Genomic DNA, 27,270 nt, shown 5'->3' with positions numbered 1-27,270 from the left:
CAAACGTCTTTTAATTTCATAGTTGCACTCACCATCTGCAGTGATTTTGGAGCCCAAGAAAATAAAGTCTGTCACTGTTTCCATCTTTTCCCCATCTATTTGCCATGAAGTGATGGGACCGGACACCATGATCTTAGTTTTCTGAATGTTGAGTTTTAAGCCAACTTTTTCACTTTCCTCTTTCACTTTCATCAAGAAGCTCTTTAGTTCTTCTTCACTTTCTGCCATAAGGGTGGTATTATCTGCATATCTGAGGTTATTAATATTTCTCCCAGCAATCTTGATTCCAGCTTGTGCTTCATCCTGCCCAGTATTTCACATGATGTACTCTGCACAGAAGTTAAATAAGTAGGGTGACAATATATAGCCTTGACGTACTCCTTTCCCGATTTGGAACTAATCTGTTGTTCCATGTCCAGTTCTAACTGTTGCTTCTTGACCTGCATACAGATTTCTAAGGACGCAGGTCAGGTGATCTGGTATTTGCATCTCTTTAAGAATTTTCCACAGTTTGTGGTGATCCACACAGACAAAGGCTTTGGCATAGTGAATAAAGCAGAAACAGATGCTTTTCTGGAACTCTCTTGCTTTTTCAATGATCCAACGGATGTTGGCAATTTGATCTCTGGTTCCTCTGCCTTTTCTAAATCCAGCTTGAACATCTGGAAGTTCACGGTTTCACGTACTGTTGAAGCCTGGCTTGGAGAATTTTGAGCATTACATTGCTAGCATGTGAGATGACTACAATTGTGCAGTAGTTTGAACATTCTTTTGCATCAACTTTCTTTGGGATTGGAATGAAAACTGCCCTTTGCCAGTCCTGTGGCCACTGCTGAGTTTTCCAAATTTGCTGGCATATTGAGTGCAGTATAATAAGTACATTCAAATATACTTGTTCCATGTCCTCTTTACAGCAGTCATGTTGGTTCCATTTACAAACAAGGCACTGAGAGCCAATGATGTCACACAATGTCAAAGACAAGTAGAATGGGGAGATGAATGTACAACATTCTTTACAGACAGCCACAGTCCCCTGCTTTCTATTCCTCATAGCCAAATTGATACCATAGAGAGTTTTCAGTATATTACCCAGGACAATTTAGAAGAAAACGTAGTAAAATTGAATATTTTCTATGGTTCCTGAGTGGTACATTCCTTCATTCCAACACCCCAGGATCAAAGTATGCTTTATTATTTTAATTTTACTTTTAATTTTCTCTGTGATCCATGCCCTCAAATTAGAACTTCAGGAAACTCTTAAAACCCACAGAATTGTAAATGATTAAAACATGTAAGGGATGCTCTTTCCCAGTGTGTATGTCTTTAGACTGGATCCCAGACTTAAAGTTTAGCTTTAGATATTAGATACTGAATGAGAAAATTGTGTTTGTGTGTGTTCATGCATGCACACACAGATGCTTTATGTGGAGAGGGATGTTGAGGAAAGTCAAATGCCTGAAATCACATCCCAGACCTGCCTGCTCTGTTTATGTTAAGGCTAACTTGGGTTTGGGCTATTTTAAAAAGTTAAGACTTTATTAACTATCCAATAAAATTTCCAAAGATGAAGGAAATAGCCACTAGCCCCATGTGGCTATTGAGCACTTCAATGTGGCTGTTGGGACTAAAGAACTGAAGTTTTTAACTTATTTAATTTTAATTAGGTGGCGTTAGTGGTAAAGAACCCGCCTGCCAATGCAGGAGATATAAGAGATGTGAGTTTGATCCCTGGGTCAGGAAGATCCGCTAGAGGAGAGCATGGCAACCCAATCCAGTATTCTTGCCGGAGAAGTCCATGGACAGAGGAGCCTGGAGGGCTACAGTCCATGGGGTCGCAAAGAGTCAGACAAGACTGAAGTGACTTAGCACACACAGAGGTACCTAGTGTTTACTGTATTGAACAGTGAAGCTCTAGGTCCAAAGGTCAGTTAACAAACCAGTTAAAGACAGAGCCTTTTGAAGATATTTATGGCCCATGAGCAACAACTACTGATACCACATGCTGCAACTACTGAAGCCCATGTGCCTAGAGCCTTGTGCTTAGCAACAAGAGAAGCCACCACAATGAGAAGCCTGTACACCGCAACGAGCGAGTATTCCCCCTCGTCCCCATTCACTGCAACTAGAGAAAGCCCGCACCCAGCAACAGCCAAATATAAATAAATAAAAAATAAATAAAGATAGTTATGTTTGCATATTTATAATATTTTCTTGAATGCAAAGGATTCTAAGTGATTATAGATGATCAATGAAGTATCTTAGTTTGCAAATCTAAAAAGCTTACATATATTCGAGACCAATGATTCTTATGGTCACCAGATCAGCAGCAGCAGCAGCATCTAGGAACTTGTTAGAAATGTAAATTTCTAAATGTAAATGTAAATGTAAATTTGTAGCCCTGCTCCAAAATCAGATAATCAAAGGTTGGGGTCCAACAATCTGCATTTAATAAGACCTCCAGGTGATTCTAATGCACTTTTGAAAATCTCTGTTGTGGAGCAATAACAGTGTACCAAATAACTAATTAATTAACACAGTAAGTTATATTTTTTATTAGATACTTTAGTAAATAATTATGTAACACTTCAAAAAATTCTTTCAGATATCAATGGCAATGGCACATATTTATTTATTTTATATTTATTTTATGATTCTGTTTAAAAAAAATGAAAAAACTGAGGAGACACATCTTCTCAGGCTGACGGATGACTTCTACTGGCATATTTCCTGGGATTCTAACGGCTGTCCCAGTGAGAAGAGCTCCTGTCAGACATTTTGTCAAACAAAATGCTGCAGCAGCTTTGAGACTCCTGCCAACGAGGGTTTTTAAGGTGCATTGCAGCTTTGGGGGTAGAAGAAAGGTCTCTATGGAATCATTTGGTTTTAAGCCAAATGTGTCTGAAACTATTCAATATCAGAGAAACTACGTGAAAAGTGAAAATTTTCAATTAATCAGTAATTTTTATGTCTAGCATTGATAAAAGCAGTATTCTTTTTATTCTTTCTTTCCATTTTAGTCTTTCCTTTTTCCCTTCAGTAAACTGAAATGAGCCATGGTTTAAAGATCAACAACTTCTAATTTGTAAATGGCTAGCATTTCATTACAAAGCAAAGTTCAAAATCCATTTTGCCACTAAGAAGAATCCCATCTCATTTTTCATTGAAAGTGGTCTTTGCTATTTCAATTTTCTTTATATTTTAATGAATCACCTTTCACTAAATGCCAGAGGGTTAAGATAGACAAAATATGGGATTAAAATCAGGCTGATGGGGATGTGAAATCCAAGAAGCATAATGCCTGTGTGCCTTTGAACAAGCTATTTAATTGCTCTGAGCCTCAGTTTCCTCATCTACAAAAACGGAACCAATAACACAACTTAAAAGAATGATTCTGTGAATTAAAATAGTAATAAATGTGAAAGTACCTAACTTACATTATTTTAAAAAGTTACCAAAGTAGATGCACAAGAAAGGATACATTCTTATGATTAAAATGGGTATTTCCTCTGAAAGAAGCCAACATATTTTAATATTATTATTATGTGGAATATGTTATTTTAGTCTCTTGATAGTTTTTTCATTAAAAAACAATTAAACTAATATATCCCATTTCTCTATTTAACTGAAGGTTTTTATTACTTTCAAACATTTCTTCTCAGATAATTACATTCCTGATGAAGATACTTAGTTTCAATTTCATTTGATCCTTAGTGCCTGCTTTAGTGCTTGATGGCTTATTAATCTATATTTTTATAAGCTTATGAATTAAATAATTGATAACATATTTATTTCTATCCTGTTCTTTTAGTGTGGTTTCTTTCCTAGTTTTCGGTTTTATTGAGGCATAGTTATCAAACAGGAACTGTATATATTTATGGTGTACAACTTGATGCTTTGCATATATTATGAAATGATCACCACAATAAAACTAATTAACATATCTATAACCTCACATAGTCATCATGTTCTTTCTTTTTTTCTTTTTTGTTTGTAGTGAGAACCCTTAAGATCTACCCTCTTGGCAAATTTTGCGTGTGCCATACAGCATTGTTAACTATAGCCATCATGTTGTATATTGTATATTCGATCTCCAGAACATATTCATCTTGCATAACTGAAACTTTGTACCCTTTGACCAACATCTTCCCATTTTCCCCTCCCTCCTGCCCATGGCAACTGCTATCTTACTTTTGATTCTGAATATTAATATGTTAGATTACACATTTAAATGACATCATGCAACATTTGTTTTTCTGTGTCTGATTTATTTCACTTAGTATAATGTCTTCCGTGATTTCAAACCTAAAGAAAAGTTGCAAGAAAACGCCATTATGGCATTCGTCAGATTCTTTAATTGTTTATATTTGTATTTTATCCCATTTGCTCTATCAGTCTCTCCTTTCATATGCACTCTCCACCTACCCGCCCCCCCCCCACCCTTCAGTACTTCAGTATGTATTAACCAAAACACAGGAAATTTAGCATTGATATGACATTATTTAAACATCAGCTCATATTCAGGTCTAGTCAGTTTTTGCAATAATCTCCTTTATATCTATTCCCTTTTATTGCCAGTCCAGGATCCATTCCAAAACCATCTCTGCATTTATTTGTCATGTCTCTTAGTCTTCTTTCATTCTAAGAAATTTCCTCAGCATTTCTTTGTATTTCTTGATCTTGACAGTTTTGAAAAATACAAGCATTGTGTACAGTGCTTGTCTATTGTTTCTTCATAGTTAGATTCTCTTTGTATGTTTTTGGCAAGAATAGAAAATTACTTTTAATCATTCTTAATTACATACTATAAAAAGTTACTTTACAAGCATACACAAAAAAGGTATGAAATTTATTAAGACTATTTACTCTAGATACAAATCACATAATTGATGATCCAATGTTATCAGAAATAGTTTAATATGCTGAAAAGAATACAAATAGTGGAGTCAAATTGTCTGGGCTTCACAATTTTCTAACTGTATAGACTTGACATTAAATCTCTGTACCTTGTTTGAGTTCCACACTTACAAAGAAGGATGTTAATAGCACATACCTCATTTGTTTAGTGTGATGATTTATATGCAAATCACTAAAAATGGTGACTGGTATATACTGAGGCTAAATCAGTATTTCTGATCATTGGTGCAATTAATAACATATATACTTAAATACATGGTTAGTCTTTTTATTTTTATTTGTACCCAAATCTTGCCATGTGTTCTGCACCACAGATGGTTCAGTGGTAAAGAATCTACCAGCCAAGCAGGAGATGCAGGTTTGATTCCTGGGTTGGGAAGGTCCCCTGGAGAAGGAAATGGCAACCCACCCCAGTATTCATGCCTGGAGAATTTCATGGACAGAGGACCGTGGTGGGCAACAGTCCACGAGGTCTCAAAGAGTTGGACAAAACTGAGCAACTGAACATGAATGCAGGCACTTGCCATGTATATGTGTTGATTTTGTAAAATATTCTTTAATTCTCATTTGCAACAGAGAAGTATCATTTGAAAGGCCCAAAATATAATTAAATTATAGAGAAATAAATACATCTGGAAACATTTTCAAATCTAAAGTGATACATTTTTCTTTTGAATATTTATATTTTGTTCTGCTTTCTACTTAGGAAAATAAATTAGCATTCTTCTGCTTCCTTAATGTATTTTTATAAAAATACCAACCATAACTAATCTCAAAACTGTTGATAATAGTATTAACTTACTACTGTTGATAACTTCTAACTATATGGTGAAATATTATCATTACCCCTCATTCACAGTGCTCTAGCTGATTTTTGCTTCTTTGACAACACATTCTAACTAAATTAAACTCATTTTTTCAAGTAACATTTAGAGTCACTGGTGACCTTGATGGATTCAAATGAGATGAATTCCTTATATTTTGAAAGACAGTTTTATGTGAATGTTATTCACTAGTGTTTTAAAATATGAAAATCTCCTCATCTGTATTGCAGAAATGGAATAACTTAGGAAAGATTTGCTAAAGAATTCCCTGATGGTAGATAATTACTAGAATATACACTTCAACCTGGTCAATAGCAAGGGAAATTAGAATAGCGTTATGTGTCTTTAGCATGTGGTAGGATATAGTTACAAAGCCAGGAATCATGAATTTGCATGAATGCAAACCGTGACCCAGTATAGGAATATGATCTGTTGCTTTAAATAAATGTGTGTACATCAAACTTGTGAGCCCTAGTTGAGAATTAAAATCTTTTATTGATTTTTGTTGTGCCTGTCAAACAGAATAAAATTTTAGCATTCAAAAAGACTTAAAGACCATCTGTTGTAATCCCCAAAAATTTTGATGAAGAAACTTGTGTCTGAAGAGGTTAAAAATCACAGATAAATGACATAAATTCTAGAACTATGACCCAGAAGTTTCCCTTATTCAGCTTCTAATTTAATTCTAGTGAAATTAAAACAAATTTATTAATTTTCCAAATTCTTCTAGGCACAAAGGCTCCACTGATTAAAAACACTTGGTATCTGCTGTGGATTAAATTGTGCCTCTCCAAAATTCATATGTTGAGATCCTAACCTCCCAATGTCTTTGTATTTGAAGATGGGGCCTTTAAGGAGGTAATTAAGGTTAAATGAAGTCATAAGCTGCTAACTGCTACTGCTAAGTCGCTTCAGTCATGTCCGACTCTGTGCGACCCCATAGACAGCAGCCCACCAGGCTCCGCCGTCCCTAGGATTCTCCAGGCAAGAATACTGGAGTGGGTTGCCATTTCCTTCTCCAGTGCATGAAAGGGAAAAGTGAAAGTGAAGTCGCTCAGTCGTGTCCGACTCTTAGCAACCCCATGGACTGTTAGCCTACCAGGCTCCTCCGTCCATGGGATTTTCCAGGCAAGAGTACTGGAGCAGGGTGCCATTGCCTTCTCCGGAAGTCATAAGGGTGGGGCCCTAATCCAATAGGACTGATATCCTTACAGAAGAGGAACAGACACCAGAGAGATTTCTCTCTTGGTGGGTGCACACACAAGAGAAAAGGACACATGAATAAACTGTGAGAAAGCAGCTGTGTGCAAGCAAGGAAGAGAGGTCTCACCAGAAAGGTACACTACTGGCACCTTGATCTTGGACTTCTAGCCTCCAGAACTATGAGAAAATGAAGTTCTGTTGTTTAAGTCACATAGTCTATGGTATTTTGTTATGGCAGCCCTAGCAAACTATGACACTGTCTAATGTAAACATACAGGGTTATTAATTTTACATCAGAAAATAAGTACAGCACAAAAGAAAGAGCAGTCATTTTAACTTGGGAGAGTAATGAATAAGAATAAATTGAACAGAGAAGGTGATTTTTGTGCTAAGTATTAAAAGATGAGTGGAAGTGATTGATAGGGGCTGAACTGAAGTAGTGATACCATGTGATTTTTACACCATTTCATTTTCCTCCTGGGCCACAGGAAGAATATATTCCTCCTCCTCATAAATCTAGATGTGTCATGTGATCAGTGCCATCAAAGGAATGTGACTGACTGTGATGTAAGACACTCCTAGACATGACATTTGAAACAACCTTTACCATCCTCTATGTCTCTCTCTCGTGGCTTCTTGCTAATCTCAGTGGATGGAATCCAGTGGAGAACTCAGAAGTCACCAGGGGACAGTAGAGGCTCAAGATGGAAAGAGCCAGGATACCTTAGTCACAGCCTGAGGGAGACCCTTTCCAGTTAGGTGATCTTCAGTCGACTATACACAAGGAGAATGTGATATCATGGATTCTCTGGTACTTTTCCTCTTTACATTTTCATTTCTGTATAATAAGGATTCTTCTTAAAATTAAAGTGATAAGGAATCAATGTACCATAGTTTAACTGGATGAATTCCTTTTTTTTTCTTGGCACTACATAAAACAATGCACCTTATATTAAGGTGGCATCTTAGGTCTGATACAATGCAGTACATTTTTTACGTTAAAGCAATGAGATTGTGGAAATTTTGTTATAGCAAGGAGCATTAACTACTCTATTAAAAGTAGAGTGGATTCCCGGATAAAAAAAGAACTGTGTCAGCAGGCACCCAAGATTAAAAACAGTTTTGTTTGTTTTAGAAGCTGAAAGCCATTAGGTCTGAGTGGAGTACCAATTATGGAATGGCAAGTGGCAATAACTACTACCGAGCAGAATGAGTGGAACTAGCAAACGCTCTGATACTTAATAATGCATTTCCTCTTGGTGGTGAACTGCATAATCAGGAATATTTATTTGAATGATTCTTGTGGCTTTTTCAGTATGATTTTAGTAATAGAAGCATACTTTAAGAAATATTTTGAGGGAGATAAGTCAAATAATTAGTTTTGGTGGGTTGCTATTTTACTTGGTCACTTAAGAATAGTTATACGTATGGTGTAAAATTATTTTACTGAAAATAAGATTGGGACATATAAGTATTTTATGTTAACATGGTTATTTTCATATAATACATTTTCACATTGCAAAGTCTCTGCTAACTCTATGTTTTAATCCTAAACTTTTGCCTAGAAGCAATGTAATCTTAACAGATTTGTTGATCATTCCCTTAATACAGTGTAGAACTTCAGTTGTATGCAAACTTCAGTACATAAATATGAGGAATCACAGATGCAATTCAAACTTTATCCCTCTAGGGCTTAAAAGGAGCTAATTTCAATGAAAGAAACAACATATTAACACTTTTTAAACCCGAGGCAACTAACCTTAACAAGGAGTTCATCATACAATGGTAGACGTATTGACATGCTTTCAGCATCCTCTGAAAAGAATTTTAAAATAGAAATAACATGTACCTACATAGACTGAGAAATCTGCTTCTGTTATCATATTTGGGTTTCCCAAATGATTGTTTTTATCAATAAAAGCATGGTAAAGACAGACTTAAAGGAGCCGATGAAACAAGAACAAGATACTCCCAGGTTGAAGATCTTGAACCCAAGATCTTCCGATCTGATAAATCAACCAATTTATCAGTGTTTCCTCAGACTTTTGAATAATAACTTCCTTTTATTCTCTACAGTTCTGATCCCCAAATGAAACTGTATTTTGTGTACTTTGATTATAAATACACACATACCTTGTTATGCTATCAAGTGAACAAAATAAAACTTGTTTGTGCTCTAATAACTATTCCAGTCTCCAGTATAATCTAGTCTAGAGGGGTCCAAGCTGTGTCTAGAGACACAAAACAAGGCAGATGGTGAAGGAGGAAACAGAACAGGCTCTATCTTGAAAGCAAGACTCCATCTTGGGCCGGATTATGGACTCTGAGCTATATTCCCAGTATCTATGGAACCGACATACCAACTGGAAAACCAGCCCCCACCCCTCCCCGCCAAGGAAGAGCCCCAGGGCTCTCTGTCACCTAAAAGAACACCCTAATTATCTGTGTAACTGAATAGAATCATACATTCTATTATGCTTATTGGGGTATGACCACAGACCTATTGATAATTGTCCACTCTTAACTACCTAGGCTTAAGGCATGTGAATCACGGGTTAACTTGGATCGTATCTTTCTTTTTCCTTTGTTCAGACTAGTTTCAGGGAATTTGGGGAGGCGGTTTTGTGCACGGACACTTAGGGCATATAAGGTTTTCACAAAAACTGGTCGGGGTCCTTGGCTAAGAGGAGACTCTGCCTTGGGCCCACAGGTGTAATAAACTTCCCTCCACTATCTGCATTGTCCTGGGTTAGTTCGTTTCCCGGAATGTGTGGCTACAATAATGGGGCTGAAGGAGTCTGAGTAAATAAGATGTCAACTTCTCTGTTTTCCCAAATCAAACCAAATACATCCACTTTTCTCTATTTTATGTGTTGAAATACACCTGAGGTTTTGTTTTAAAAATTATTGTGTAAAAACTTCTAAAGCCCATTTATATTCCAAATGTCAGTAAAGCACAATAATTAAACAGGAGGACAATGGAGTCAATCTGCATTGAAAATCCTTAACCAGCACTTGCTAATTGCAGACATTTGAGTGAATTATCCTAACTTTCTGGATCTGAATTCCCTGTTAAATGAGGTTAATGATTATTTCTCATAACATGGATTTGAGGATTAAGTTAAATGATATATGTAAAACTATGCTACACCAAGTTCATGGCTGTCTGTCCATGACCAGGCTACAGTGAGATTAGGAGTTTATGCCAAAATGTAAATCGGCTATATTGCCAAGCACACTATTTCATTCAGCCAACTTTCTCTTTTTCTTGGTATGACTTTCTCAAAGAAGGAAGCAGTGTATTGAGTTTCATTCTGGCACAAGTCCTTATCTAGTTGAGGATTGGCCTCTTGGGAAGCACTGAATTTTATGTATTTTCCAGCTTTCTTGAGATATAATTGACATATAAGTTTTATATGCACAGAGTAAAGAAATAAAATAGGTGATTAAATAATTAATCACACTAGTGAACTGTAAGTAGAAAAAAGGCAGGACAGCCATGTAAGTCAATGATGACTTAAGAAAGCAGGTTTCCTTGACCACAAAACATGCCCCCAAACAATAAAACAATAGTGATATGAGACCCATATCCTACCCAGTGAGATCAGTAAGTTAATGATCCCTAGGACATGCTCTGTGCACACATAAAAATCAATAATTTGTGAACTTAGCTTGATCATGTTGTGGAATCCGGAGTACAGTTTATTACAGCAGCAGGTCCAAGGGGAATCAGTTCCCAACAAGGACCCTGATGTTTCTGAGAGGCCCAGTTTTATACCCCCCCACACAACGTGACTGGTTACATGTTAGCAACGTCTTTGTTTTATATGATTGAGTTTTACAACAAGTAGGTGCTAGGAGAACAAACAATTAAGGCTAAAGGGGGGGAACAATGATTATACATCAAGAGGGGATGTCTCTATGGTTAATATAACAGGGGCAGCCTGACGTCAACTACAATCTCCGTTTGTCATCTGTAGGGAGGGAAGTCTCCAGGAGACCTGGTTTTCATTAGCAATGGTTTCCTCACTCTTGGGCAGGGTTCAGGCCCATTTCACATCCTGTCTTTAAGATGGATGACAGGCTTCAAGATGGAGTCTCTCCTGCCTTCCTCACACTGGCCCCAACAATACAGGGACAAGAAAACTCCCCTGCTCAGCCTAGAGGAAGAGCTGATGATGGAAACATGATGTCTACTCAAGAAAGACAAAGAAGGTCTTCTCCCCCTCCCCATTTTCCTTTGACTATAAAACTATAGCCCGGTAAGTTCTCGGGGCATGGGATTTCTCACCCGCTGTTTGTAAACTTCACAAGCATCCTATTCTAATAAATCACTTCATATCTATCACTTTGCCTCTTGCTGAATTCTTTCTGTGCTGAGACATAAAGGACTATGGTACTGGAGTTCTTTGGAGCCCCTGAAATGACACCTAATGGTTTCAATTTGGTGTAAGTTTAAAATGTACAGTGTGATGATTTGATACTTATATATTGGGAAATGATTATTACCACAGTAGAGTTAGTTAGTAAAGAAGGCTGAGCGCCGAAGAATTGATGCTTTTGAATTGTGGTGCTGGAGAAGACTCTTGAAAGTCCCTTGGATGGCAAGGAGATCAAACCAGTCAATCCTAAAGGAAATCAACTCTGAATATTTATTTATTTATTAGAAGAACTGATGCTGAAGCTCTAGTACTTTGGCCACCAGATGCAAAGAGCTGACTCATTGGAAAAGATCCTGATGCTGGGAAAGATGGAAGACAAAAGGAGAAGAGGCAGCAGAGGATGAGATGACAGAGATCACTGATTCAATGGACATAAATTTGAGCAAATTCCAGGAGATAGGGAAGGACAGGGAAGCCAGGCATGCAGCAGTCCATGGGGTCACAAAGAGTTGGACACAACCTAGCAACTGAACAAAGAGTTAGTTAATTCCTCCATCACCTCACACAATGAATATTTCATTTTTTGGTGATAATATTGAAGATCTACTCTCTTATCAATTTCCAAGCACTTAATATAGTATTCTTAACTATAGTTACCAGATTATACATTATTGAATTTATTGACATAACACTTTTTTATAGAGTCTTTATGATTTTCTATTATAGGATATATCATCTTCAAACAGAGACAATTTTACTTCTTCTTTTCTGATTTGGTAGCCTTTTTTTTATTTTTTGCCTAATACTCCAGCCAGTACTTCCAGTAAGTGGTAAGAGTGGGCACCCATGTCTTTTTCCTGATCACGGCAAGAAAGCTTTCAACCTTTCACCACTGAGTATGATGTTAGCTGTAGACCTGTCATATATGCCTTTTATTATGTTATGTTCCTTCTATACCTGATTTGTTGAGAGTATTTGTCATGAAAGGATATTGAATTTTGTCCAATGCTTTATTTGCATCCACTGAGATGATCATATGATGATTTTTATATTTAATTCTATCAATGTGGTGTACCACATTTATGGATTTCCATACGTTGAACCATCCTAATGTGTTTGGCAGAGAGACAGTTCACTCTGGGTTTCTGCATGTGTCAGCTGGTAATGTCCTTGGGCAGGCAGAGCTCACTAATTGGGGCAAGGCTGTTGCCCAAGCTCTGAGGTGGAGTGGCAGTGGTGCCACTGGCTGAGAACAGTTGGATAGAATTGCTGGCTTGGCAGGATGGGCTGTAGGACAGGCTCTACGATTGTCTGGGTTTTTTGGTTGGGCTTCCTAGAGAACAGAGCTGGGTACTATACTCGTGTAGGTGGAGCTATGAATTAGCTTTCCTGCCCTTGGCAGGCAGCAGAACAGCCCCAAGAGTTGCAGTACTCTCTGTCTGGGGATGTGAATCAAGTAAGGATGTGGGCTGAATTCCCCAGCCAAATGGGGACACCAGTTTTGCTCTGCAGATGAGGAAAGCCACTGGTTGTTCTCTGTTCAAGTGACACTGTAAGCAAGGTTGTTGAATGGGTCTGCAGCTTCCTGTGTACTCTAGTTAGGTTACCCAGTCAGGTGGGTGGAAGGTTGTACTCAGTCATAGGCAGGGCTACAAATTAGTTTCCTTGTCTGGGTAAAACTGACTCCAAGGATAGCAAGGTTCTTTGCAGATTTGACTCAACCCAACCAGTGTCCCAAGTTCCTTAACTGAATGAGGACACTAGCTTTACTCTGCATAAGATCGACTCTGTCTGCCAAACTCTCCACTTGAGTGTCGCTGGGCTACAGAGCTTTCATGTGTTCTGGATAGGCTTTCTGGTGGGGCAGGGCCAGGAGCTACACTCAACAGAGGTGAGGCTATGACAGCTCCTCTGCCTGGGTGAGCAGTGGCTGCAAGGCAGCAAGGCTTTTTCTTTGAGGATTCAAATCAGGCAGATGCACACCCTACTCAGTTCCTTGGTCAAACTGTGCCACTGTCTTGGCTCTGTAGATGAGCACAGTCACTGGTTGCGATTACAACTTGCGCACTGTCTGCCCAGATCTAAGTGTTGTGAGCTCCTCCCCTCTTTTCAGTCACAATCAAATTCCCAATGACCAAGCCCTGCAGGTTCCCTCACAATCTCGCACAGTGCTAAGAACTGTCGGGGAGACCTCTGAGTCTAAAGTTCTTGCAGACATTCAGCTTCCTTACCACTGTGGGTTGCTTCTTAGCAGTCCCTATTCTGGACAGTATGAAACAGTATGAAAAGGCAAAAAGATACCACACTGAAAGATGAACTCTCCAGGTTGGTAAGTCCCCAATATTCTTCTGGAGAAGAGTGGAAAAATAGATCCAGAAAGAATGAAGGGGCTGAGCCAAAGCAAAAACAACGACCAGTTGTGGATGTGACTGGTGATGGAAGTAAAGTCCAATGCTATAAAGAACAATATTGCATAGGAACATGGAATGCTACATCCGTGAATCAAGGTAAATTGGAAGTGGTCAAACAGGAGGTGGCAAGGGTGAATATCAACTTATCAGAAATCAGTGAACTAAAATGGACTGGAATGGGTGAATTTAACTCAGATGACAACTATATCTACAACTGTGGACAGGAATCCCTTAGAAGAAATGGAGTAGCCATCATAGTCAACAAAAGAGTCTATAATGCAGTACTTGAGTGCAATTTCAAAAATGACAGAATGATCTCTGTTCATTCCCAAGGCAAACGATTCAATATCACAGTAATCCAAGTCTATGCCCCAACCACTAATGCCAAAGAAGCTGAAGTTGAACGGTTTGATGATGACCTAAAAGACCTTCTAGAACTAACACCAAAAAAACCAAAAACAAAAAATGTCCTTTTCATCATAGGGGACTAGAATGCAAAAGTAGGAAGTCAAGAGATACACTGAGTAACAGGCAAGTTTGGCCTTGGTGTACAAAATGAAGCAGGGCAAAGAATAACAGAGTTTTGCCAAGAGAACGCACTGGTCATAGCAAACACCCACTTCCAACAACACAAGAGAAGACTCAACACATGAGCATCACCAGAGGGTCAATACCAATATCAGATTGATTATATTCTTTGCAGACAAAGATGGAGAAGCTCTATACAGTCAGCAAAATCAAGCCCAGGAGCTGACTGTGGCTGAGAAAATGAACTCCTTACTGCAAATTTGAGACTTCAGATGAAGAAAGTAGGGAAAACCACTAGACCATTCAGGTATGACCTAAATCAAATCCCTTAGAATTATACAGTGGAAGTGACAAATAGATTCAAGGGATTATCTGATAAACAGAGTGCCTGAAGACCTATGGATAGAGGTTACTGACACTGTACAGGAGGCGGTGATCAAAACCATCCCCAAGAAAAAGAAATGCAAAAAGGCAAAACGGTTCTCTGAGGAGGCCTTACAAGTAGCTGAGAAAAGAAGAGAAGCGAAAGGCAAAGGAGAAAAGGAAAGATATCTCCATCTGAATGCAGAGTTTCAAAGAACAGCAAGGAGAGATAAGAAAGCCTTCCTCAGTGATCAATGCAAAGAAATAGAGGAAAACAATAGAATGGGAAAGACTAGAGATCCCTTCAAGAAAATTAGAGATATCAAGGGAACATTTCATGCAAAAATGCGCACAATAAAGGACAGAACACTATGGACCTAACAGAAGCAGAAGATACTAAGAAGAGGTGGCAAGAGTACACAGAAGAACTATACAAAAGAGATCTTCATGACCCAGATAACCACAATGGTGTGATCACTCACCTAGAGCCAGACATCCTCGAGTCCGAAGTCAAGTGGGCCTTAAAAAGCATCACTATGAACAAAGCTAGTGGAGGTGATAGAATTCCAGTTGAGCTATTTCAAATCCTGAAAGATGATGCTGTGAAAGTGCTGCATTCAATATGCCAGCAAATTTGGAAAACTCAGCAGTGGCCACAGGACTGGAAAAGGGCAGTTTTCATTCCAATCCCAAAGAAAGTGAATGCAAAAGAATGCTCAAACTACCACACAATTGCACTCATCTCACACACTAGCAAAGTAATGCTCAAAATTCTCCAAGCCAGGCTTCAATGGTACAGGAAACGTGAACTTCCAGATGTACAAGCTGGATTTAGAAAAGGGAGAGGAACCAGAGATCAAATTGCCAACATCCAACGGATCATTGAAAAAGCAAGAGAGTTCCAGAAAAACATCTACTTCTGTTTTATTGACTATGCCAAAGCCTTTGACTGTATAGATCACCACAAACTGTGGGAAATTCTGAAAGAGATGGGAATACCAGACCACCTGACCTGCCCCCTGAGAAATCTGTATGCAGGTCAAGAAGCAACAGTTAGAACTGGACATGGAACAGCCACCTGGTTCTAAATCGAGAAAGGAGTATGTCAAGGCTGTATATTGTCACCCTGCTTATTTAACTTCTATTCAGAGTACATCATGCAAAATGCTGGGCTGGATGAAGCATGAGCTGGAATCAAGATTGCTGTGAGAAATATTAATAACCTCAGATATGCAAATGACACCACCCTTATGGCAGAAAGTGAAGAAGAACTAAAGAGCCTCTTGATGAAAGTGAAAGAGGAAAGTGAAAAAGTTGGCTTAAAGCTCAATATTCAGAAAACTAAGATCATGGTGTCCGGTCCCATCACTTCATGGCAAATAGATGGGGAAACGATGGAAACCGTGACAGACTTTATTTTGGGGGGCTCCAAAATCACTACAGATGGTGACTGCAGCCATGAAATTAAAATACACTTGCTCCTGGGAAGAAAAGCTGTGGCCAACCGAGATAGCATATTAAAAAGCAGAGACATTACTTTGCCAACCAAGGTCCACCTAGTCAAAGCTATGGTTTTTCCAATAGTCATGTATGGATGTGAGAGCTGGACCATAAAGAAAGTTGACCACCGAGGAATTGATGCTTTTGAACTGTGGTGTTAGAGAAGACCCTTGAGAGTCCCGTGGACTGCAAGGAGATCAAACCAGTCAATCCTAAAGGAAATCAGTCCTGAATATTCACTGGCAGGACTGATGTTGAAGCTGAAACTCCAATACTTTGGCCACCTGATGCGAAGAATTCACTCCTTGTTAAAGACCCTCATTCTGGGAAATATTGAGGGCAGGAGGAGAAGGGGACGACAGAGAATAAAATGGTTGGATGGCATCACCGACTCAATGGACATGAGTTTGAACAAGCTCCGGGAGTTGGTGATGAACTGGAAAGCCTGGTGTGCTGCAGTCCATGAGGTTGCAAAGAGTCAGACACAACTGAGGAACTGAACTGAACTAACTGAACTCTGGTCTTGCCTCATGGGTATTATGGAGGAGTATGCAGGGCTTGGTCACTGGGCCAGCCTGTAGGAGAGGTATTAAGTTAGCATGTAGATGCTCTTTTTATCCTTCTGAATGGTTCTGTCTTGGTTTTTGTGATGCAGGGAGTGCTTTAGCTTCTCCAATGTTTTCTAGGATTTTCTCAGTGGTATCTTGTCCATGAATAGTTATTATCTGCTCTTGTGAAGGGGAGTGAAATTGGGAGTGACCTATGTCACTCCAAGAATTTCTTGTTTAAAATTCAACTTAACTATCACATTCAGGTCCCAATGTAATAAATTTCAATCTACCTCTGAAATACCTTGAAGACACACTCACAAAAGATTTTTAAGAAAAGATCATATCACTGTCAGAGGCTAAAACTGCCTGAAACTCTGGTGCCATGACTTGGGGGAAATTTCTAGTAACTCTTCTGTGATGAAGCTGATCTCTGATCGCATAACCTGGAAACTGATGCTGTTCCTTTCTATCACTAAACTGCTGAGAATAATGCTTTTGGAAGCCTTCTAAAATAGGCAACTTCAGGGACTTTTCTGGCAGTCCACGGGTTAAGACTCTGTGCTGCCACTGCAGGGGGCATGGATTCAATCCCTAGTGGAATGGAGGTCCTGCATGTCATGTGGTGCTGCCAAAACATAAATAAATAAAGAAGCCAACCCCAACATGTTTCATATGATTACAATCCTTGGTTTCAGGCCAAAACAAAAGCTATCCCTGTTATCTGTTGGCTTGTAGACTTGTATGCCTAAGATACATTGTGCTTTTTCTCACTTGAGTCTCCTTTTCACTTTTTCTGTACCTCCAAAGCTTTTCTCTGAGCCCTTGGTTAGGAGAAAGGTCCTTAACTCCTCCTCCTCAATCCCTTAACTGAATATGTCACCCACTCTTCTGCTTTACAAGAGTGAGCTACTTGAAAAAGCCAGCTGTTCTTTGCTATCTTCTCATGGTGTACTGCTTATGGTCCTCTATCTACTGAATCTCAAAGAACAAAGTGAATTGTTCTAATGTGTATATCATATTATATCTTGTGATATTTCCAGTTCACTCTATTTTGGACACTGATACTTAACAGGTAACTGCTTATTTTAATCAGTTTGGCTGCCAGGTCAAAATAAGTGTATAGCATAGTAAGAAATTATGGAGGCAAAATGTTTTATATAAGATATAAGAACATTTGTCAGATATTTATGAAAATTCTAGGTCTACTTGTCTATCCAAATTAAACACAATTTTTAATAATTAAACTAAATTCATGTAATTAACCTACTTAAAAAATTACATAAAAATCAAAAGATTTAACGTTTCGTCTTAATACAATAATTGCTGTCGACAGTATATGCTAAAGCAAAATCCTTATAGGTATTAAAAGATTTAGCCAAAATAGCTTGAATAAGTTATAAATTATAGCAAAGTCCAACCACACCAAAGTCCTAAATAAAATATCTCATAGACTCTAGAGTTTTAAAAAATATTGGAATTACATCCATATTTAGCTATTTATTAGATTTGTAAAGTAAAATGCTTATACCCTCCATTTTGACATCAGTTTCCTCTAGTAACTTGTTGAAAATGATGCAAACTTACCAGGTTATCATGAAAATTAATTGATATAAGACATGTAAGACACCTCATAGGGTGCCTGACCCAATATAGAAGAGCAAATTCAAATAGAACAGTAATGTAGCTGAATAAAAGGAGTCAGGATGGAGCTTTTAACGTCTCTTTGAAATATGGAAGATGACCCTTTTCACAATAACATATACTTTTAAAAACTTAGACTTAAACACTTTATGACTTTACCAGCTGAGCCACAAGGGAAGCCCATGACTAACTGTACTGGACACTGAATTGCTGCCCAGATTCCCTTCAGAAAGGAAGGATCGATTACCCTAGAAATACTGCTGCTGATTGACAGCCCTCAAGCTGCCAAGCTCTCTTCAGTGATTGCCTCTGCTGAAGCAACAGCTTCAGCCCAGGTCACTTCACCATTCCAGATGGCCACATCTTATGACTGATCTATGAGTGAGTAAAATGGCTCATTCCTTTCATCCAAACTCAGGACACCTAAAGATTCATCGTATCTACAGAATTCTCCACCGGTTGGCTGAGGCGTCCATTGATACTGCACTGCTGCTCAACTTTTCCCTCTGCCTAATTCCATTTCTGCATATTTCCGTCCACAGTGTTTATCCCAAGAATATTCCATAATGAACTTAATCTTCAAGTCAGAGTTAGCTTTCTGGGGAGTTCAATCTGCTAAAACAATACACACAGCTTCTACCTGTTACCTCATCACATTATTGTGAGGATCATTACTATCATCTCCAGAAGTAAACTGAGACATGGAGAAATTGAATAATTTGCCCAGTGTCATGAAACCACTACCCAGGATTTAAGCCTACATTTCACACCAAATGTAGTGAACTAAGCCTGCCATATTCACTCTATCTCTATTCCTCTCTCATTTAGAACCACCAAATATCAGAGAGAATGTAACAGTTAAGCTTCCATCCCAGGGAAGGAAGCCTTGTATTTATGTCCAAGTGAGTAGTTGAAAATTCCATAGAAAATTCCTTAGATTGAGCCTGTAGTTTGGCAAAACCAAATAAAAAAAACAATGTTTCTGTAAGATGAAATTATTATTGAATGTGTTATGTAGTTTATAAACTCATGGTTAATATTTGCATTCTACTATATTAGGCCTTTCCAGTTAGTATCAAAGTAGATCTTCAACTTTTTGAGGCTGAATTTGTTTTTTAAAACCTTTTTCTCCAATTATGAATTCTGGCCAAAATAAAAGTCCTTGAAAGTTAGGGTATCACAAGTTCATTTATAGTAGTTACCAGAGGCATTAACAATCAGGTAAAAAACATCTGTCCTCGTGAGTTTTGTGACAAATTTGTAAAGGATAGTATTCAGTTTATTTGTTAAAATCTAAACTTTGACCTCTTTGCAAAGTAATACAAAGACTACAAATTTCTTGTTTTCTTAGATGCATTTTATATTTATTTCCATTGGGATGCTGCTAAGTCACTTCAGTTCTGTCCAGCTCTTTGCAACCCCATGAACCGTAGCCCACCAGGCTCCTCTGTCCATGGGATTCTCCAGACGAGAGTACTAGAGTGGGTTGCCATGCCCTCCTCCAGGGGATCTTCCCGACCCAGGGATCAAACCCACATCTCTTACGTCTCCTGCATTGGCAAGCAGGTTCTTTACCACTAGTGCCACCTAGTAAGCCCCCTCATTTCCTTTAGGCATTACAATAATCTCCGTTACCTGACCTGCTCATAATATTTTTAAAACTAAGCTAGTGTCATAATTTTAAGCTGTTTTCCTGAACGACATAGCTGGCTAAGGTGCTCCTGGAAGCTTTGTTAGCAAAAGGTAATAACGTTTAATATGTTAGTTAATATTGAAATATGTGCTTAATCAGAGAGAAATAGACAGTGGCTGTGGGTCCTGGCCATACAAACATGGTGAATTTAGTTCTTTAAATATTTGAGGTCAATGCTCATCATCAAAGCTTTCCTCAGTGACCTCATGGCAAGAGTCTGCATTTGGGAAATGGAATTCTCAGTCCAGAAAGTTTTCCTATTTTTAGTCATTATATTAAAAGGTGAGTAGGTTAATGGATACTTACCCCTTTTTCCCTTTAAAGATTTCTGTTCTGAGAGTTTATAATCTCACTAGGAGTAAAATCTGTGTTTTGTGTTTAACATTCCTCACTTCAGTGAACTCCCTGTTGTGCATAGAATATCTCCAATGTGCTAAGTGTTTGGCGTGTACAAAAAAAAAAAATTATCTGAAATACAACAACCCTGTGAGTAGGTATCCTTCTTTTTCACATGAGAAACTTGATGCTCAAAGAACTCAAATAATTTACATCACCTATGCAGTAAAGATATTTGATCACAGCTGTCAATTTGAATTTATTATACTTTATCTTGATTTATGAAGAAAAACATGATACATATGTACTTATATACATTATATATGTATAATGCATTTATTATCACATGAACTGACATAAACACAGATATTTCCTGTAGCATATGAGCAAACACAAGCTAATCTTTGCAACCACTCCTGATATGTCCCTATGCCACATTCATAATGAACAATTTTTCCTTTTCTGAATTTTCCATACATTCTTATACTTCCATGTTTTTGCAAATGCTACATGCTAAAAAGCTTGAGATGAGAAATAAATTTTCCAGAATAGGGGTTTTCAAAGAATATGAAAGAATACAGTGAGGCTGACATAAAAGAAAAGCAAGAGAAATAAAGAATTTAGGACCTCATTTAAGACATTAAGTTTTATTCCATGTGAAATTGGAAATGATTAAAGAATTTAAGCAAAAAAAGAGAGAGAGATAATCTGATTTGAACTTTAAAATATCACTGATTATTAGGTGAAGAATGCATTGATGAAAGTTGGATCAAATTTAAACGGGGAGTAGGAAAGAGCTTTTTGGAGCATACAAAGATTCTCTAATAGAATTGATATTGAGTAGTAAGAAAGGATCACTATTGTAATACTAATAATTGTCAACTTATAATAACACCATAAAGGGAAGAAGCCTGAATAAGAGATAACTGTGTTTTAAAAAATAACAGTGGGGGTCAGTTTTAAAATGAACCATGCAAATATCAGAGACATATAGGGGAAAATATTATATAAGTTCTGCTTTTTTCCACTAAGATACTCCACTTAACATATTGAAACTTTTTCATAACTTATCAAATGACTAAATTCTAGTGTCTTCCTTTAAAAACTAGGGCAAGATTCATCTGGGTAAAGGGAGGAAGAGTAAGCTAATGTTTTAACATATAGTTCTGACTGAACTGGTTTACTCTGAAACTGACATACGTTTATAGAGATTAAACAGAGTTTGGAGACGCCCTCACAATGTGTTCAATTTTCTAAGTTTTACAAATAGTGAAAGAGTATGTCTGAAAGGATCAAAATAAAGATGAATATATTTACTCTCTTTCCATCTCATCCACTTTTTAAAATCTCCAATAACGGTGATTTTTCCTGAACACAGTACAAAATAGTAAGTAACAATGAGCTAAAGAAGAAAGTATTAAGACTAAGGACGTGGGATTTGAATAGGCAATCCTAGACAAAGAGTCACTTTGTACAAATCACCATGAGAAGATTCAAGAAAACTAGAGTAAAAGAGACAAGTAGAACACCTTTTGCTGATCATTTGTTTCATTTAAGAGATTCTTCATGAAAGATGTGGATTAAAAACAATAGATGTAGCTAAAAAACAGGAAGCTTTAGGGAGGCAATTTGATACAATTCAAGAGAAAATTTAATCATGGATGCTTTATTTGGGCCTGGAAAGTGAATAAAGACTCTAGTACAGTTACATCTATACTATATTTCCTTAAATGAGTTTCTTCAGGCCTCACATGAGGGGAAAGGAACTTGAAAAATTGTGAAATAGGCAAAACTGGCTTTTAGCATGCCCTGCTGCATCAGTTATCAATTGCTATGACACACTGGATAACAAACACTAAATCTTAGTTACATACAATACTATGCATTTGCTTCTTATGCATAAATGGATAGGCTGGGGATCACCTGATTTAGGCTGGACTTGCCTGGAGCAGCTCTGTTCATGACTCTTTCTTTTTCCTTGTTGAACGACAGGAAAGCTCAAAAATATCCCCATGGCAATGGCAGAAGCATAAGACCACAAGCTAAAAAACCATGAAGCCCTCTAAGACCAAGGCTCAGGCTGGTTATGTTGTCAATTTCACTACATTCTACTGCTCAATACAAATCACATAAAATCAAAAATCAAATGACAGGGAAATATACTCTACCCTTTAAATAAGGAGAGGCAAGAATAAGTAAATATTTCTGAGCAGTAATATAATCTATAATACCTCTTGGTTCTTCTCTTCTCTCCTCCTCTTCTGCCAGCCCTTTCTTAAGCTCTGGAGGAACAATCAATTAGTAACAAGTTACTGATTTGGACAAAAAGTCCGTTCATGGTTTTCTGTAAAAAATTCAAACTTTTTGGTCAACCCAATAAACAACAAAATAAGAGACCTTTTGGAGAAAAAATTTTATTTTGAAAAAGACAAACATTGGACAAATGTAATCACTGACGATGTCATTCTGAACATCTCATGGGAGCTATACTTCTGGAGAGGGCCTTCTTAGGTGAGGGCATTCTGGACCAGAGACACATGAGCCCTGAACACCAGGAGAGTTTTCTTTCTTTCCTATTTCACTTCTGGATCTTATTATTTAACTAAGACTTCTTTTCTCTCTTTCTGCTTTAGAAATATTCAAACTCTTCTGCAACCATAGGAGCAAATCAAATGATGTGTTCATCATAGTTGGCAAGCCAGCAAATTATTAGGCTTTACTGGCCTACTGAATTGTTAGTATTTTAGTAAGAGAAAACCATAACATCATAATTATAAAATAATCCAAAAGCCAGTCTACTGAAACTGCAACATTATCATTTCCATTTGTGTTCTTTATTAGCTATGAGGATTCAAATTTCCAAAGACCTTTGGGCTCTTTAACACACATACTATACTCACAAACAGCTGCAAACTGCCAAGAAAACTGTTCCATGTTAAACAGGGTAACAGAGATAATGTTTTACTTAATTTCTATTTGGGCAATTTATTTTCTATGTCACACCTACAAAACTTCCGAAGTACTACCAAATACCCAAATATGCTCAGAAATAAATTATTTCCTTAAAAACCTTACAGGATTCTCAGTTGAGTTAGTCCCTCCCCCAACACATCCATCTCCCCCAACATCACCACTTGACAAAAACACAATCTCTCTCTCGCACACTCCATATCAGTTCTCATTTTATTTTTTAAAAACAATTCTTTGATACAATCCCCATTTCACAGATGAGGACTACTAGGACTGTGAAAAAGTGAATAACTTATCCAGAGTTTATATACCTAGTAGCCTGTAGAACTGATGTTTCAGCTTGTATAATTGATATTTTAAATGCAAGTAAGTCTAATTCAAAAACTCATCCTTTCTCCACACAGCAAATTTCAATAAACTCTAGGAGGGAAGTAGATGGCAGTACTGCTTACTAAATGGAGAGTGGGAAGTCACCACAGTAATACTAATAATCGTAGCTACACTTTATCAAGTGACGCTCTTTGTTAGGCATAATGCTAAACTCTTCAAATAAATTGCCATTTTCCCCAATAATTCTATTATTTATATTTTATTATTACCTCCTTTAGCTGATGAGGAAACAGGCACAGCACTCGCAAATAATTCCCCCAAGAGCACACTGCTAGCTTTGAATCCAACATTTGAACTCTTAAACAACTATTAATATGTTCCAAACCATGGGTTATTCCAGAACTACGTACAATGATGGAACAGAAATCAGATGAAAGACCAAAATCCCATCTCCTGACTCGCAGACTACACCATTGGACAACATTGCCACTTTGTTCGGCAATACTTTGTTATGTTCATTGGCAAAAATTAAAGCATGAAGTAATCAGATATGTAAGTCAGTACTTTGACCACTTGATGTGAAGAACTGACTCATTGGAAAAGACCCTGATGTTGGGAAAGATTGAAGGCAGGAGGAGAAGGGGATGACAGAGGATGAGATGGTTGGATGGTATCACCAACTCGATGGACATGAGTTTGAGTAAACTCCAGGAATTGGTGATGGACAGGGAAACCTGGCGTGCTACAGTCCATGGGGTCGCAAAGAGTCAGACACGACTGAGAGACAACTGAAGTCAGTCCAAGGACTTCCCTGCTGGCACAGTGGATAAGAATCTGCCTGTCGATGCAGAGGACATGGGTTCAATTCCTGGTTCAGGAAGATCCCACATGCCTCAGGGCAACTAAGCCTGTGTGGAACAACTACTGAGCCCTCACGCCCTGGAGCACATGCTCCACAACAAGAGAAGCCTGTGCACTGCAATGAAGAGTAGCCCCAGGTCAGCACAACTAGAGAAAGCCCACGTAGCAACATAGACCCAGTGCAACCAAAAATTAACCAATTAAAAATTAATTAATTAAATAAAATTGAAAAAATAAATAAATGGCATTCAGATAAAAGAAATGTCAGCCCAAGACATCAATGAAAACATCAGAAGGTAATTAATTCCTAGGCAGAAGAATCCAACCTGAGTTTTCTCAGCACTAGGCAGGTATGAATCCCAAGGCATGGGAATCCCAGAACAAGTGATGATATCAGGCTGGAGAAGAAAACCAATGGCAGAGTGTCATAAAATTAAATTCCAATCCTGAGATGAGCTAACAGAAATCTTTGGTTTAGCCATTTATCCTCAGTTGCCAGATCTTTAAAATGGAGAGGAAAAAAGTGGGAGGTAGTCAAGTGTCACTCAACTTTATTCTCTGCATTAAAGTTCTATTTTCTACATTTTTGAAAGCTTTCAGAATTTCTATTAAAAAATACATTATTCTAATACACAGTTAAAAATGGACATGAAAATGAACTACTCTCTCCTTAAAGGTAGGCAGCTCCATATTTTATCATCTCTGTCAAGTCACAGAACACTTTAATTAGCCACTTTCAGCAGTTTTACACTAGGACTTTTGGCTCTGCCCATGTATACACCAGGACTTTCTATAGAAATAGAGGTACTTCAAATCTCAAATAAATTCTGTGCTTCAAGGGGTCCAAACTCAGATTTTAAACTATATAATTATGTGATAATAAAAGAAGTCTCTTTTGTGTTTTTGTTATTTGTCCTATTTATTTTAAGCATGTACAGTCAATTAGATTTTTGAACTACATTTTTTTCTCCCCCGTTACCTAGGATTTCCCTGTCTTCTAAGATGAACAAACACTATAATCAGTTTTCCTCAGACTTGAAATTATCACTGCTATAACTTGAGTTCAGATGGTACCTTCCTTCCAAATCCTCGCTTCAGTTATTTGTTGTGAAAAATTACTTTTGGGGGCTGAAACTTTTTACATGCTCTTAGCCCAAAAGTGAATTATTTCAAGGAATTTAACTAAAATACATCCAGATAAGATTTACATGCCTGCCAAAGGTCATTTTAAATAAAAAGAACAACTTCCCCCAATTTCTTTTGTGATGCATAGGAGAGCAAAGACAAAAATCTCAACTTTATTGGCACTTATTATTTTCACTAAAATAAGAAGTTTCCTTTCGTTTTTTTTAAGTTTCTATGAATTTCTCCTTAGATAGTGTGTGTAACTGTTTGAAACTAGCACAAAACTAGATTTGTTGTCAACAAATAATAAGTAGATAATTCTCTTCCCTGGTGCTGTGCAACATTTGAGATAAAACTCAGAAAAGTGGTTCCATGAAAACTGTGCTCCAGCAAACTTAATAGGTTTTTGTGGCAATTAAGAAAATGAGAGATAGGTACTGTCAAACTTCAATTTGGATTTTCTGTATTATACATACCGATATTATATGAGCACAATACTCTTCATAAAAATTAGTCATGAACATGAACTTGCACAATGTTTTAAAAACACTTCTCAATCCTTTGGGAACCATAGCAGACACTGAATTTAGAAACAGAAATTCCCCTTACTGTTATAACTTCCAAGTCTCCTACACAGAGTCATTTTTACACCCTTTAAAAAAGTAATTGACACTTTTTTTGCCTGTAAAGTTGCAGGAAAAAATAAAATTAATACCAAGAAAATGTGCACAAGTTCTGGAAAGTAAGATGGAGGAAGAAGGCAGACTACAAAACACATAACCAAATAAATTATTTTTATTATATACTATTGATACTGTGAACTAAGTATAACTTTTCCCATTTATAGCCATAAAACCCAGGTATCAGACAAATCTGCTTTAAGTAAAACCCAAAATCTAATGGAAATTTAGAATGCCAGAGTTGGAATGAATATCCAACCCACTTTCCTGATCTAATCAATGAGGAAACTGAGGCTTAGCCTGATTAAATGAATTGTCCCAGAATCCAATGGTATTTTACTTTTACATGCAAAACAGAAACATGCTTACCCAAGTGAAGCTATGGTGCAAGTCTTCTATAAAGAATATGCATATTTCATACCTATCCAAACCTTCCAAGGTAAACACACAGCAACATACTTGCTCAGAGTTAGGGCAACTGGTTTGCTCTTAATTTAAATAAATTTACTCCTTTTAGTTTCCTTCTCCTTAAGAACCCAATATAAAGTTCATTCATCCAATATTTCTTGAGCATCTACTTTGTACCAGGCTATGTTCTAGACAACAGAGATGAAGGAGGTTCATGATATTCATTACACTCAGGTATGTAAATGGATATAGTTTGAATTATCAATTTTCAGTTTTGGGAAAATTATTCATGATCTTTTCCAATTTCACCCCTGAAAAAATTAAATTTCCTTTGTTAGGCTCAGGTTGCTCACTAAAAAAGTAAGGAATCATTATCATTAACAGATATATCAATGCTATGTTTACATAAGAAAAAAATGAAATTTAATTAATTTGACCATTTAGACAAAGTAAACCTTTTAAACCTCTCCTTTGGTTTCCTCAGTAATTCAGGCTGATTTTATTAATCAAAAATTTATCCCTAAGAGAACTAATAATGGTACTATTAGAA

Source organism: Giraffa tippelskirchi, chromosome X (genome assembly GCF_054371585.1).
Source record: "Giraffa tippelskirchi isolate mGirTip1 chromosome X, T2T-mGirTip1v1.2.pri, whole genome shotgun sequence".
Classification (NCBI taxonomy): Eukaryota; Metazoa; Chordata; class Mammalia; order Artiodactyla; family Giraffidae; genus Giraffa; species Giraffa tippelskirchi.
Note: the sequence above shows the minus strand (reverse complement) of the source record.